Source organism: Myxine glutinosa, chromosome 8 (genome assembly GCF_964187855.1).
Source record: "Myxine glutinosa chromosome 8, kmMyxGlut1.1, whole genome shotgun sequence".
NCBI lineage: Eukaryota > Metazoa > Chordata > Myxini > Myxiniformes > Myxinidae > Myxine > Myxine glutinosa.
In genome coordinates, this window is record NC_136268.1 from 166,036,155 (window position 1) to 166,050,391 (window position 14,237).

Consider the following 14,237-nt stretch of genomic DNA (forward strand, 5'->3'; position numbering starts at 1 on the left):
GATTATGCGGTCCAAACTGCTAGGGGGATCGGTTCCTGGAGGTTCGTGATTCATGAAAAATGCCACGAATATGGGAACCACAAATGTCGGGATATTGATTCAATGGAGAAACGAGGATAGGTTGTTGGTGATTCGTGATTCATAAGGGGAAAATTTTAAACTTCATGAAAACGATTGCACATAATTGCAGTTTCATTCAACATGCTTACAAGTAAAACAACAACAACAACAACAGCAGGAATCTTTCCAATTTTATTGAAGACTAGCAGAAGTACCCAGCGTTGCTGGGCGGGGGAGGGGGAAGGGGGGAAGGGGAGAGGATGGGGGGGGGGGGGAAGGGGAGAGGATGGGGGGGGGGGGGGAGGGGAGGGGAGGGGGGAGGCAGGAGAGGAAGGGGAGTGGCTCACGCTTCTGGGTGAATGTGGCTCACGTTTCATGTGAATGTGGCTCACGTTTCTGAGTTAAGTGTGCTGCCGATTAGGAAGAAGAAGAAGCTGCACTACCAAATTCGTACACTTCCGGAATTGTTTGATTTATTTGTATTCAATTGTCTGGTAATTGTTTTGTATTTATTTGAAGATGCCAACCATGAATTGGACTCTGAATAAAACGCGGACACACAAAAACTGGACACACATACACACAGACAACTCACGTTTATATAATATACTAGCAGAAGTACCCGGCATTGCCGGGCGGGGGAGGGGAGGGGGGGGAGGGGGGTAGGGTGGAGGGGGAAGGGAGGGGGAAGGGGAGGATGGAGGGGGGGAAGGGGAGGATGGAGGGGGGAGGGCGGAGGGAGAAGGGGGAGGGGAAGTGGGGGAAGGGGAGGATGGAGGGGGGAGGGGAGGATGGAGGGGGGGAGAGGGGGAGGGGGAGGGAGAGTGGGGAGGGGAGGTAGAGGGGGGAGGGGAGGTAGAGGGGGGAGGGGGAAGGGGACGGAGGGGGAGGGGAGGTGGGGAAAGGGGAGGAGGAGGGGGAGGGGGAGGAAGAGGGGGGAGGGGGAGAGGAGGGGAGGGAGGGGGGGAGGGGAGGGGGGATGAAGGGGAGGGGAGGTGGGGGAGGGGGAGGGTAATTGGGGAAGGGGGAAGGGGGGGCAGGAGGGAGAGGGGAGGTGGGGGAGGGGGAGGGTAAGTGGGGAAGGGGGGAGGGGGAGGGTAAGTGGGGAAGGGGGGAAGGGGAGGGGAGGAGGGGGAGGGGGGAGAGGGAGGTGGGGGAAGGGGAGGGGAGGGTAAGTGTGGAAGGGGAGGGGAAGGGGGAAGGGAGGGGGAAAGGGGAGGGGTAGGTGGAGGGGAAGGGTGGGGGTAGGGTGGAGGGGGAAGAGGGGGAAGGAGAGGATGGAGGGGGAGGGGAGGGTGGAGGGTAGAGGGAGGGGGGAGGGGAGGGGTATGACGGGGAGGGAGGTGGGGAGGGGGAGGGTAAGGGGGGTCAGGAGGGGGAGGGGATGTGGGGGAGGGGAGGGTAAGTGGGGAAGGGGGGAAGGGGAGGGGGTAGGGTAGAGGGGGAGGGGAGGGGGTATGACGGGGAGGGGAGGTGGGGGAGGGGGAGGGTAAGTGGGGAAGGGGGGTCAGGAGGGGGAGGGGATGTGGGGGAGGGGGAGGGTAAGTGGGGAAGGGGGGAAGGGGAGGGGGTCAGGAGGGGGAGGGGAGGAGGGGGAGGGGAGAGGGAGGTGGGGGAAGGGGAGGGGAGGGTAAGTGGGGAAGGCGGAGGGGAAGGGGGGAAGGGGAGGGGGTAGGGTGGAGGGGGAAGGGAGGGGGTAGGGTGGAGGGGGAAGAGGGGGAAGGGGAGGATGGAGGGGGAGGGGAGGGCAGAGGGAAATGGGGGGAAGGGGAGGATGGAGGGGGGAGGGGGAGGGGAGGTAACATTACATTACACACACATAAACTGTGTTTTATGTTCAATGGTCTGGCGGCGGGGATGGAACATCACGTGATCGCTCTGAGCGAATCAGTGCGCTGCTCTGCCACCGGCTCAGAATCCGTGTATAATATTCCTCGCTGAAAAAAAATCTATGTGAAACATGCTACTATCTATGCTAAATCATGCTAAATGCTAATCATGCTAAAATCTATGCTACTTGCTGTGAGTTTATGGCGGCAAGGAACATCACGTGATCGCTCTGAGCGATTCAGCGTGCTGCTCTGCCACCGGTTCAGATTCCGTGTATAATATTCCTCGCTGAAAAAAAATCTGGATCTAAAGATGAAATAAAAATAAACCTATGTGGTGTGAATGGCAATGTTCCTCGCTGAAATGTGAAAAAACGCAATCGCTTTTCGCTCTGAAATACGTGCGAACGCGTAACTGTGAGTTTATGGCGGCAAGGAACATCACGTGATCGCTCTGAGCGAATCAGCGCGCTGCTCTGCCACCGGCTCAGATTCCGTGTATAATATTCCTGGCTGAAATGCGCTGAGGTAAATATGAATAAAAAATATGGATCTCGTCAAATATTTTGAGGGAGGCCATGTTCGTCCCAGGCTCAATGGCCATGTCTATGCCAAATATCAAGCACGTGAGCCTCTCCGTTTAGGAGTCTATCGGTAACATGACACACACACACACACACACACACACACACACACACACACACACACACACACACACACACAAACTGTGTTATATCTATCTATAATTCCATTAATCTCTGTGTGTATGTGTGTATGTGTGTATGTGTGTATGTGTGTATGTGTGTTTGTATGTTTGTCTGTGACCGCTGTTTCTCGACAACCACGGGTCCGATATACTTTAAACTTGCCAGGTATATTGCTGGGGACCCGAGGATGTGCCTTTTCAAGGTTTGAAATTAATCGGACAAGTACTTACCGAGCTATGGCGATTTAGCCGTTCGCCGTTCGCTTTGGCGTTGCGAATGGACCAAACCATTGCATGTAAATAGAGGGGGGGGTTCTGTGGTCGTTGCGAATGGACCAAACCATTCATGTAAATAGAGGGGGGGGGGGTTCTGTGGTCGTTACTGCCACGTGGTTTCAAAGTTTTTTTTTGTTGTTGTTGTTTGCACGCATGTTTTTTTGCACCCACGTACGGGCACGCCCTAGGATGTTTACACACACACACCCCGACACAAATTTTTTTTTTTTTTTTTTTTGGCAAGGAACGGGCACCCACGTACGGGCACGTCCTAGCTTATATATAGTACGGGCATGCCCTAGTATATATAGATAGATACTAGCGGTAACCCGTTAAAATCACGGGCATAAATAGTGTTTATGTTCATACAAACTAACTTGCCCTTCCTCTTCCTTTCCGCTTCCTTTCAAAATAATTGTGTCAGTTGGCACCAACATTCATTCTGGCGGATCTCCTGAATATCGCTTTGTATTCAACTGCAGTATTGTCTCTTGTAGTGTGGTTACTGGTAAGTATCCCCTTCACATTTCTGATCGCATTTATAGCCGGCCAAGCCGGTGTTGTGAATGAACGCATATGTATTATTAGTCAGGTTCACTATGTTTTTTTCGTTCAAAATCATGGTAGATTAGCAAACCTATACATTTTTGGAAACGTTATTACATGGAAAATCTGAAAATCAATGTTTACATTTGCCAATTCCGACCAATTCGATTCGACCAATTCGACCAATTCGACCAATCGACCAATTCCATTCAACCAATCGCTTCGATCGACCATTCGACCAATTCGATCGATTCGATTCGATTCGATTCATCGAATTCGATTCGATCGACCATTCGACCAATTCGATTTGCCAATCAATTTGACCGAACTTTGCTTGTGTGGAACGGACTGTGAAAACGATGCGGACTATATTGTCGGATACGACACACAGGACAGTGATGACGAACTCTAAATGGCATATTCTGTAATCGTGTATGTTTGATGCCATTGACCGCCCGTGTATATTTTGTCATTGACTGCCTGTGTAGATGTGAAGTTACACTGACCGCATGTGTATATATGATTTTGCTGACTGCCTGTGTATGTTTGGTGATATGAATTATTGTGACACATTTTGATGTTAATAACTGCCTGTACAAAATGATAACATGTATTTGATTATGTAGTGGGGCGGCTTAGCCCAAATATTCAAAAGAATTGTGCATTTTGTGAAACAAGCACCAAATTTGGCACAAATGTACATTAATATGTTGCGAACATTTTCAGATATTGGGCCACTTGAAATTCCGTAATTTTTTTTTTCAAATTTTTTCAAATTTCGTAATTTCAAATTTTTCGGGTGACACCGTCACAATTTCGGTCTTCGAGGCCGGCCGATAGGCAAAGTGTGACCGGAAGGGACGAGGTTCTCTTGACCACGTGGCCCTCGATCTGGGAAGCGAGAGGCGTTCCATTAGTGGACGCGCCCCTCACGCCCGACTTTTGGGCGGCCCCGGCAGGCCGTTTGTTTTGACGTTCCGTGACAGGCCCCGCACCCCCACCTCCGGGCCGACCGGAAGCTTGTGCTGAGTACATCATACCTGAACAACTCAGTGAGGCAGAACACAGCAGTGCACACCAGGGTGACCCCTTCAGTGCATAAACCAATTAACCTGTCCACTGCAGGGCATATAGAAATGAAGTTATTTTCTGCATATAATAATAATATAAGTTCAGTTCTATATAACAATTTCTGTTATCACCACTACCACTACAACTACCACTACTACAAGCTTTGTCTGGAATTTTGTGGACTAACAGACAAACAGACATACAGACAAGCTGGGATCAAAACATTACCTCCTTCCACCATTGAGTGTAGAGGTAAACATCATGGAAATTATATCATGCCCTAGATTTAATTCATGCTTACCCGTGTATTTGCTTCACTGGTTCACAAGGTCTTTTGCATTCATGTAATTCAGACTCTCGTCTTCATTGCTGACCACACAATGTTCGCAACATATTAATGTACATTTGTGCCAAATTTGGTGCTTGTATCACAAAATGCACAATTCTTTTGAATATTTGGGCTAAGCCGCCCCACTATATCGGCCGGCCTCGAAGACCGAAATTGTGACGGTGTCACCCGAAAAATTTGAAATTACGAAATTTGAAAAAATTTGAAAAAAAAAATTACGGAATTTCAAGTGGCCCAATATCTGAAAATGTTCGCAACATATTAATGTACATTTGTGCCAAATTTGGTGCTTGTATCACAAAATGCACAACAGGTTTGCTATGCTGCTACACTAATGCAACTTATCGCGAATATAAAGACAGTATTTTGCAATTCAAAACCTTTGATTCGTGTCTTACCATTCCCCATAGCACTAATTTGATACTTTCATTGGATTCCTTGTCCCTGAAAATATAGGTTTAGTATATATTTTAAAGTTTTTAGGGTAATTAGAGGCAGAAATAGAACAAAATATGTATTTTACAGTGGCCATTTTGAAAATCCAAAATGGCCGCCATACAGGTATCTCTCCAAATGTAAACATTGATTTTTAGTTTCCTTACGCTATAACCTTTCCAAAAATGTATAGGTTTGCTAATCTACCATGATTTTGAACGAAATATAATTTATTGACATAGTGAACCTGACTATATGTTGAAAAGCCAGATTTTGCTGGATCCGTTGAGAATTCCGAAGCTTTGACGCACGAAATCACTCCATGGAGGCCGCCATCTTGCGGATGTATGGATGCGGAAGTATGCATAAAAAATTGCGAAAAAGTTCAATAGGAGTTTGTTTCACCCGTCTTTTTTTGATTCACAATCTTATGAACCTCTAATTTGTAATTAAAATACTTTAAGACCAACCTCGTTCCCAGGGCCCACATGGGCCCTGGTTGTCTTCAACGAAAATCTTCACCAAACACCGGAACCAATGAGATTCGAGCATTTGAAAAAATATTTTTTTAAAGCTTATTCCCGTTTCGGAGGCTGAAAATGGCGTCAAATATTCTAAAATTGACGAAGAATTATTTTTTAGAAATCTCGCGGCCGTAGGGCATAGTTTTTCACGGCCGGAAATATCCAAAATTGAGACGGCATTCACCGAATTAATCAAGAAGGAAATTTTATATATTTTAATCTCATCCAGAATGCAAATGGTGTCATTTTGAACTAGGTACGGTACCTACTACACCTACCTACTACCAACTACCTAAACTACTGATGCCATAGTGATGGGTAAAATAGTGGCAAGAGGCTTTGGCTTCGCCAGCTCATTGCGGCTTTGCAGTCGGGTACTTGTATTTGTATTAAAAGGCGTAGCATGCCTCTCGAGTCGCTGCGCGTCCGGCACACATCGGGACGTCTTCTTCTTCTCATCGGTATCAAGTGCAGCGTCTCACTGTGCATAAAACAAAATGGCATGGGTTATTCAAAACTTTTCACTGATTTTCAGCTTTTATTCCACACTTATAGACATTTGGAGACATAGGTATGCTTATATGGAAGGGTTAGTCATAACTACATAGTATCACACATATTGTGGCGGACACGATGGTGCTGGCGCGGTGACATCATTCCGCGCACCAAGAGGGTGTCGGCCATGCCCGAGGGGTATGCGTGGCCTCGGGATATACACGGGGCGCGCAGCCCCGAGCACCTCAGTGCTATAGTTGAGCTTTGCAATAAAGACTCTTTTTTGGTTACCTGCGTTGTTGCTTCTCTTCTTGGCTAACAAGTCGTGCGCATAGCACCGCACTTCACTGGTGACCTCGACGCTGGTTCAGCCGCCGCTGACCAACAGAACGCACCATGGCCAACAACGCGGTAGCGGTGAAGCTCCCCGAGTTTTGGGAAGCTCAGGCCGAAGTATGGTACGTGCAGGCCGAGGCACAGTTCCGACTTCGAGGCGTAACGGCGGATGAGACGCGGTATTACCACGTCATCGCCGCCCTCAGGCCCGGCACAGCCGCCCGAGTCGTGTCCGTCCTGCGGAACCCACCGGCCGACCACAGGTACGAGGCGCTCAAGCATCTCCTCATCGCCACGTTCGGCCTCACGGAGTGCGAGCGGGCCGACCGCCTCCTGGACCTTCCCGAACTCGGCGACACGCGACCATCGGTCCGGATGGACTACATGATGTCGCTGCTGGGTGACAAAGCCCCGGATTTTTTATATATATACAGGGGCGTGGAGAACGCAACCTTGGCTAACTCCAGCCAGAACAGGAAGGGGAGATGAGAGAAATCCATTCAGGGCCACACGTTGACCGACAAGACACAAAGTCTGCAAGCCATGCGTGGAGATTTCCATGGATACCATAGGAGGAGCGTTTGGTGAGCATAGCTGGGTGCCAGACCGTATCGAAGGCACGTGATGTGTCAACGGAGACAGCTCGGATTTCCTGTTTGGCATTTATAACCTCCACCCATTGTTGAGACAGCAGAAGCAACATCTCCAGAGTAGAATGACCTGGTCTGAATCCAAATTGATGATCAGAGATCAAGCCATTGGAGAAGAGGAAGGATTTCATATCTGAAGCAATGATGGATTCCATGACTTTGCTGATAATTGGGAGCAGGCTGATTGGTCTGTTGCAGCTGATTGGAGCTCATAAACAAAGCAAAATCACAGCAGTATATTTTTAGCTCACAGTACAAGGGTTGAAAAGTAAATCAATAAAGTATAAACAAATCTATTATACAAGTTGAAGTCGGTGCACCTCGTTTGTGTTGCAGAGTACGGAATACAGTCCGGCCCAATTGTCCAAAGCGTCATGGAATGCTCCAAACGGCCTGAAACGGTATATAATAAAATGCACACAAGGACAAAATTATTATTTATCCGTCATTTACCTGAATATTTTACCGAGAAAAACAAATTGTCACTTTTATTTGGCCGGATGATCGATAATAAAGGAGATAGCGGGACGTTTGGACCGATCGATCAATTCGCACCCTCGACTGTTGAACACTATTTCTCTATAAGATTGGGGAAAAAATACGTTAGAAGATGGAAAATAATTTTCTTTGGACAAAGAGGACCAAACACATTTCTTTGTAACGCACATTTCTGGTTAATAATCATTTTCTGTAAAGTTTCAAACTGAACCATTAACAGCGGTAAATGTTGTTTTGTTTCCGGTAAGAAAGCAAAATCAGCTTCTGGGTTTAAATGTAACGATGAAGAAATGAGGATGAGCGGATGAAGGGTTTCACTGAACTGTTTAAAAAAAATTACAGAAGCTCGGGATCCTCAACGGACCCCGGGCCCCGAGGCAGCGACCCCCTCCCCTCCCCATACCCCCGCCCGAACCCCCCCCTCTCGATGCCTCTGTGTATATATATAATTTTTTTTTTGGGTTTGTTTGGGGGGGGGGGAATTATCTTTGTGCTAAGTTTGAAGAAAATCGGTCCATGCATGACCGGGAAATGAATGGGGACATGTTTAAGTAACAAAATGGCCGCCACGCAGCCATGTTTGATCACACTGTGAAACACAATGATGTGCATGTGTAGTAAGGGAAACATATGAAAATCTGTTAACTAAATTGTGACCAAAATATTTCTTCACCAATATGTTTGTAAAGGTGTGTAATAACATGTGTTAAAATGTTGAAGGTCAACTCCCGTGGGAAACCCAGAAAAAAAGCTGTTGAATTCGGGTACCGAAAAATTATTTTCGAGAATTTTTATTTTTTTAAATCGGCCCTTAAGTAACTTATGAGGGGTCAAATAAGGGTTTTTCATGATTCTGAGTTGATTGTTAACATTTATATTTCACCACAGACACTCCTTTGTGGAAAAATAATTTCTAAATATATCTCATTTTCTACTTTGCAGGACATGGAGTCTAGCAATATGGATGAAGACGTTACTCCACCTGTGCTCAATTGCTTCATCTGTGCACGCTCGGATACACCAGCTGAAAGGCTCATACAGGCAACTCCAAAGGGATACTCAACTTTATTGAAACAAGCAGAAACTGTCGAAAATGTTACTGTTGTGGAACGTATGAAGGAGGCTCAAAAGGAAGGAAAACTGAGCTACCACCAGAAGTGTAAAAATGATCTGTACAACAACTTTGTTGCAACCACCAAGAAGTCAGCTCAAGCATCAAAGGCAGAGAAAGGGTCATCAAAGTTGAAGAGAAGACGCACTACTTGTGAGTTCAGTTCATCAACTGGCTGCAGTTCTAGAAGATCACAGTCAGCTCAAGCATCAAAGGCAGAGAAAGAGTCATCAAAGTTGAAGAGAAGACGCACTACTTGTGAGTTCAGTTCATCAACTGGCTGCAGTTCTAGAAGATCACAGTCAGTTGACCTCCTGTATAAGGATGTATGCATTCTTTGCAACCAACCAGCCCAGCTCTACAAAAATAATCCAGCACAAGCTAGAAAGAAATACAGAGTGCCAGATAATTTGACTGCAGATACACTGAAGGCAAGCTTGCTGAAGACAGCACGGAGTCGCGGGGATGACTGGGGCACTGAAGTCACTGGACGCCTGGAAGGGATCAACGACTTGGTAGCAGAAGAAACACTGTACCATTTGCGATGCAAACTTATGTTTGCGAGAGGTGACAGTTTGTCCAAGACTGATGAGGAAGGAAAAAGGAAGAGAGGATAGAGGAGTATTGATGAGGAGCGAGAGGCAGTTTTTATTGAATTCTGCGAATGGTTAGACTCAGAATTAGAGCATGGGGTAATGAACATGGACCAAGTCCATGAAAAGCTGCAGGAGTTTGATCAGTCACCAGAGAAGAGCCTTTCTTATTCAAAGCATTGGCTAAAGATAAAACTTCTAGAGAAATACGAAGACACCTTGTATTTCACAACACAGGAAAGAAGGGCAGATGTACTCTGTCTCAAAGATGGCACCGACAATATTCTGCGAGTGCATCATGCTAATCTTGACCATGGAGATGAGAAGACTCAGATCATAAAGACGGCACTCAAGTTCATATCCAATGATATTGCCTTGATTGATTTAGGTCCAAAGTCATACCCCACCACACACAGTATGACTGACATCGATAGTCAGCTGACACTTGTTCCTGCAAGCCTTCAGATGTTCTTGAGACCGATTGTCAAGACAGACGAAAGAGTTGCCGTTTGGGGGTAGAATTTTATTAAGGCCTGTCGACCTCGGCCTGGAGTATTGCCACACCAAATGGGGCTTGCCATACAACTTGATCATAGATTTGGGTCAAAATGGATGCTCAACAAGTTCCACCGGCTGGGATACACTGAGTCTTACACGGAGACACAAAACTACAAATACTGCTTCCTTAATAGTAGGAGTGGAGATGATGTTCCAGATACTTCTGGCACTCTTGACACCATTGTGGAGGAAACCGATGAACAGATCAATGATGAGGTTGCGGTTGATGCTGCGCTTGAGGATCAAACAGTGATGACAGCCAAAGTGCCAGCCAGTGAAAGTGAATTGTCAAGTAATGATCAGGTGGTCTTTATGGAGGTTGGGGAAACAAACAATGCAGTCACTCAGTTTGTTGGAGACAATATAGATTTAAACATTGTCTCTATTCACGGAAACACTCCCTTTCACTCAATGGGTTGGATCGAAGTCACCTCTCCGGCACCACCTTTGCCAGATCCACAGACAACAGCAGCTTTCCCCCGGGTGAAGTTGAAGGCACTCGACAAAGCTAAGATCCTGAGAGGAACTGAAGTAAAGATTATTCCATTTACGAACAGGAAACAGATAGTAACGAACGCGATCATGTTTCTCCCCCTCGCTGAGCTTTCCTCCTCCCTGGCTCATGATCAGCCACTCCTCACTCCAGGTGACACACTCTGGGCAGCGGGGTGGGTGATCAAAGCCAACGATCCTGAGTTCCCACACTCCAACTGGAATGGCTGGATGAAGAGAATCCATGCTAATGATGCAAAGCAGAGCACACAGATCGAGTTCCTCCCAGTTATTGAAGGAGACCCTAATGACCTCAACACCATCTTCACCACTCTGAAAGAGTGCATACGGCGCGCTGGGGTCGCTATAGTGACCTTTGATCTTCCGATTTGGCTGAAGGCTGTGAATATAATAAAGCAGGCAAATCTACCCGTCATTCCAAGGTTGGGTGGTTTTCACCTGCTGAAGTCTTATCTTGGATCAATGGGTAACATCATGGAAGATTCTGGACTACTAGATGTGATCCAGTTGATCTATCCTGGAAGTACGACAGCCAACCACATCATGGATGGAGGATGTTTTGACAAGGCAATCCGTGTTCACCTCCTCATCGATGCAGCCATCTATCAACACATCATGAAACTTGCCTTCACTGAGGAGGAGCGTGGTGACATGAAGACCTTCATGGAGAAGGTGGCTGATGGGAAGATGGGAGCCAGACACTCAGACCCAGTAGTGCCAGTGTTTGAGCAAAGGTTTGAAGAAACCTTCAAACGACTCGCAAAAGGAGGAAGAACACCTGCACTCTGGGTGGAGTACCACCACATGGTAGATGCAGCTGCAAGAAGAATGGGGTCACGTGCATCTCGGCCTGTGGAGTCTGTAATGGCATTACATGCAGAAACTGCAGTCATGATGTTGTTGAGTCTGAAGAAGACATAGACAATGACTGTTGAAACTTCTGACATTGTGAATGAGAAATAACTCTTGAGTATTATATATGTATGTGAAATAAAAGCTACTTTGTGTGTAAATGTAAAAGTGAAAATATAAATGTTAACAATCAACTCAGAATCATGAAAAACCCTTATTTGACCCCTCATAAGTTACTTAAGGGCCGATTTAAAAATATATAAATTCTCGAAAATAATTTTTCGTTACCCGAATTTAACAGCTTTTTTTCTGGGTTTCCCACGGGAGTTGAACTTCAACATTTTAACACATGTTATTACACACCTTTACAAACATATTGGTGAAGAAATTTTTTGGTAACAATTTAGTTAACAGATTTGTGAAATATCTCATAAAATGCCCTTACTAGTGTATACCGTCATGTATTGTCTTTGAGCCAATATGAACAAACCCGGTACACACATCCCCGAGACGTCATGTATTGTCTTTGTGCCAATATGAACAAACCCGGTACATACATCCCCGAGACGTCGTGTATTGTCTTTGTGCCAATATGAACAAACCCGGTACCTACATCCCCGAGACGTCATGTATTGTCTTCGTGCCAATATGAACAAACCCGGTACACACATCCCCGAGACGTCATGTATTGTCTTCGTGCCAATATGAACAAACCCGGTACATACATCTCCGAGACGTCATGTATTGTCTTCGTGCCAATATGAACAAACCCGGTACACACATCCCCGAGACGTCATGTATTGTCTTCGTGCCAATATGAACAAACCCGGTACATACATCTCCGAGACGTCATGTATTGTCTTTGTGCCAATATGAACAAACCCGGTACATACATCCCCGAGACGTCATGTATTGTCTTCGTGCCAATATGAACAAACCCGGTACACACATCTCCGAGACGTCATGTATTGTCTTCGTGCCAATATGAACAAACCCGGTACATACATCTCCGAGACGTCATGTATTGTCTTTGTGCCAATATGAACAAACCCGGTACATACATCCCCGAGACGTCATGTATTGTCTTTGTGCCAATATGAACAAACCCGGTACATACATCCCCGAGACGTCATGTATTGTCTTTGTACCAATATGAACAAACCCGGTACATACATCCCCGAGACGTCATGTATTGTCTTTGTACCAATATGAACAAACCCGGTACACACATCTCCGAGACGTCATGTATTGTCTTAGTGCCAATATGAACAAACCCGGCACATACATCTCCGAGATATTGTTGCAGACACACGGAGGAGACCCAATCCATAAGCCCCGTTTCAGACTAAGTCCAATGCGGAATAATAATGTAATTAGTATGTTGAGAACCATGTGACATACAACAACAATCCACATAAAACAAACTGAATCGCTATAGAGTTACCTGTGTTCGTACTCTTTATTTCATAATTCTGTTGCAATTTGTTTAAAGTCGAACCTCATTTACCTGGACGAAATCGCTTTGCTCCTTTCCTGAGTGACTGGACGAGCCCTTTGTAAAGCGGTTGATATGGAACGTCTGGCTTGGCAAGCGATAGCAAGCTGCTTGATAATGGAACACACCAAGCAAGCTGCTTGCTAATGGAACACACCAAGCAAGCTGCTTGATAATGGAACACACCAAGCAAGCTGCTTGATAATGGAACACACCAAGCAAGCTGCTTGATAATGGAACACACCAAGCAAGCTGCTTGATAATGGAACACACCAAGCAAGCTGCTTGCTAACGGAACACACCAAGCAAGCTGCTTGCTAACGGAACACACCAAGCAAGCTGCTTGATAATGGAACACACCAAGCAAGGTGCTTGATAATGGAACACACCAAGCAAGCTGCTTGCTAACGGAACACACCAAGCAAGCTGCTTGCTAACGGAACACACCAACCAAGGTGCTTGACAATGGAACACACCAAGTGTTACAGATTCGTCACTTCCGTTGTGGTGGCTTTCATCCACTTGAGACATTTCTGGTTCCATGTATTATTAATATTGTTTTTTGAGGGAAATAGCAATTATTATTGTCAAAAGGTAAAAGGAATGTTTTAAAAATGAAACCGGATCGGGAACCGGAAGACGAAGAAGAAGAAGAGAAAAAAGGGCGGAGCGAATGAGTCGGACAAGAGAAGAAACGAAAGCCGAGTTGCTCCGGGTTCTGAAGCGAACGTTGGCGAGCCAGAGTCACTCGCGAACTTTCGGGTTTTCGGGAGAGGAATTCCTACGACGGAGTTGTCATCGCTGTGACCGGTCAACCTGCATGTCAGGTTTTGCGATCGATTCAGGAGAGAATCATCGCCGTGCCGTGCGCCACGAGACCGGGTCGTCGGCAATTTTGACTCGCGCAGGATTTGTGCTCCGCTCGCGGTTTCGTTTCTTTTCGACAATTCTCACCGCATTCAGACGTCGATCTGGGGCGTTTGTGTGACGCGGATTTTTGAAGGCTAATTCGTCCATACCCGAGGGTGCGGTCCCTCGGTCGCCTGTAGGGCGCATTTGGATTTCCCAGTCGCCTTGAGGGCGCCTTTGTACAGCTTCGGCTGTGTGACTGCCCTGGCCATCCGCACGGGATTCTGGTCTCGTTTGGACATCGTTCTAGAGATCGCTGGAGCGAATCAACTTCGTCTTAGAGCCAGGAGTAAGAGACATTGGGCAATGTTCTTGTTACACTCACTTGGAGCACAGTGAGTTATATATTGCAAAACTGATGGTACCATCATCGGACATATTGATTGTACTTTTGAATACTATTGTTGTTGTACTGTTATTCTTGTGTGATC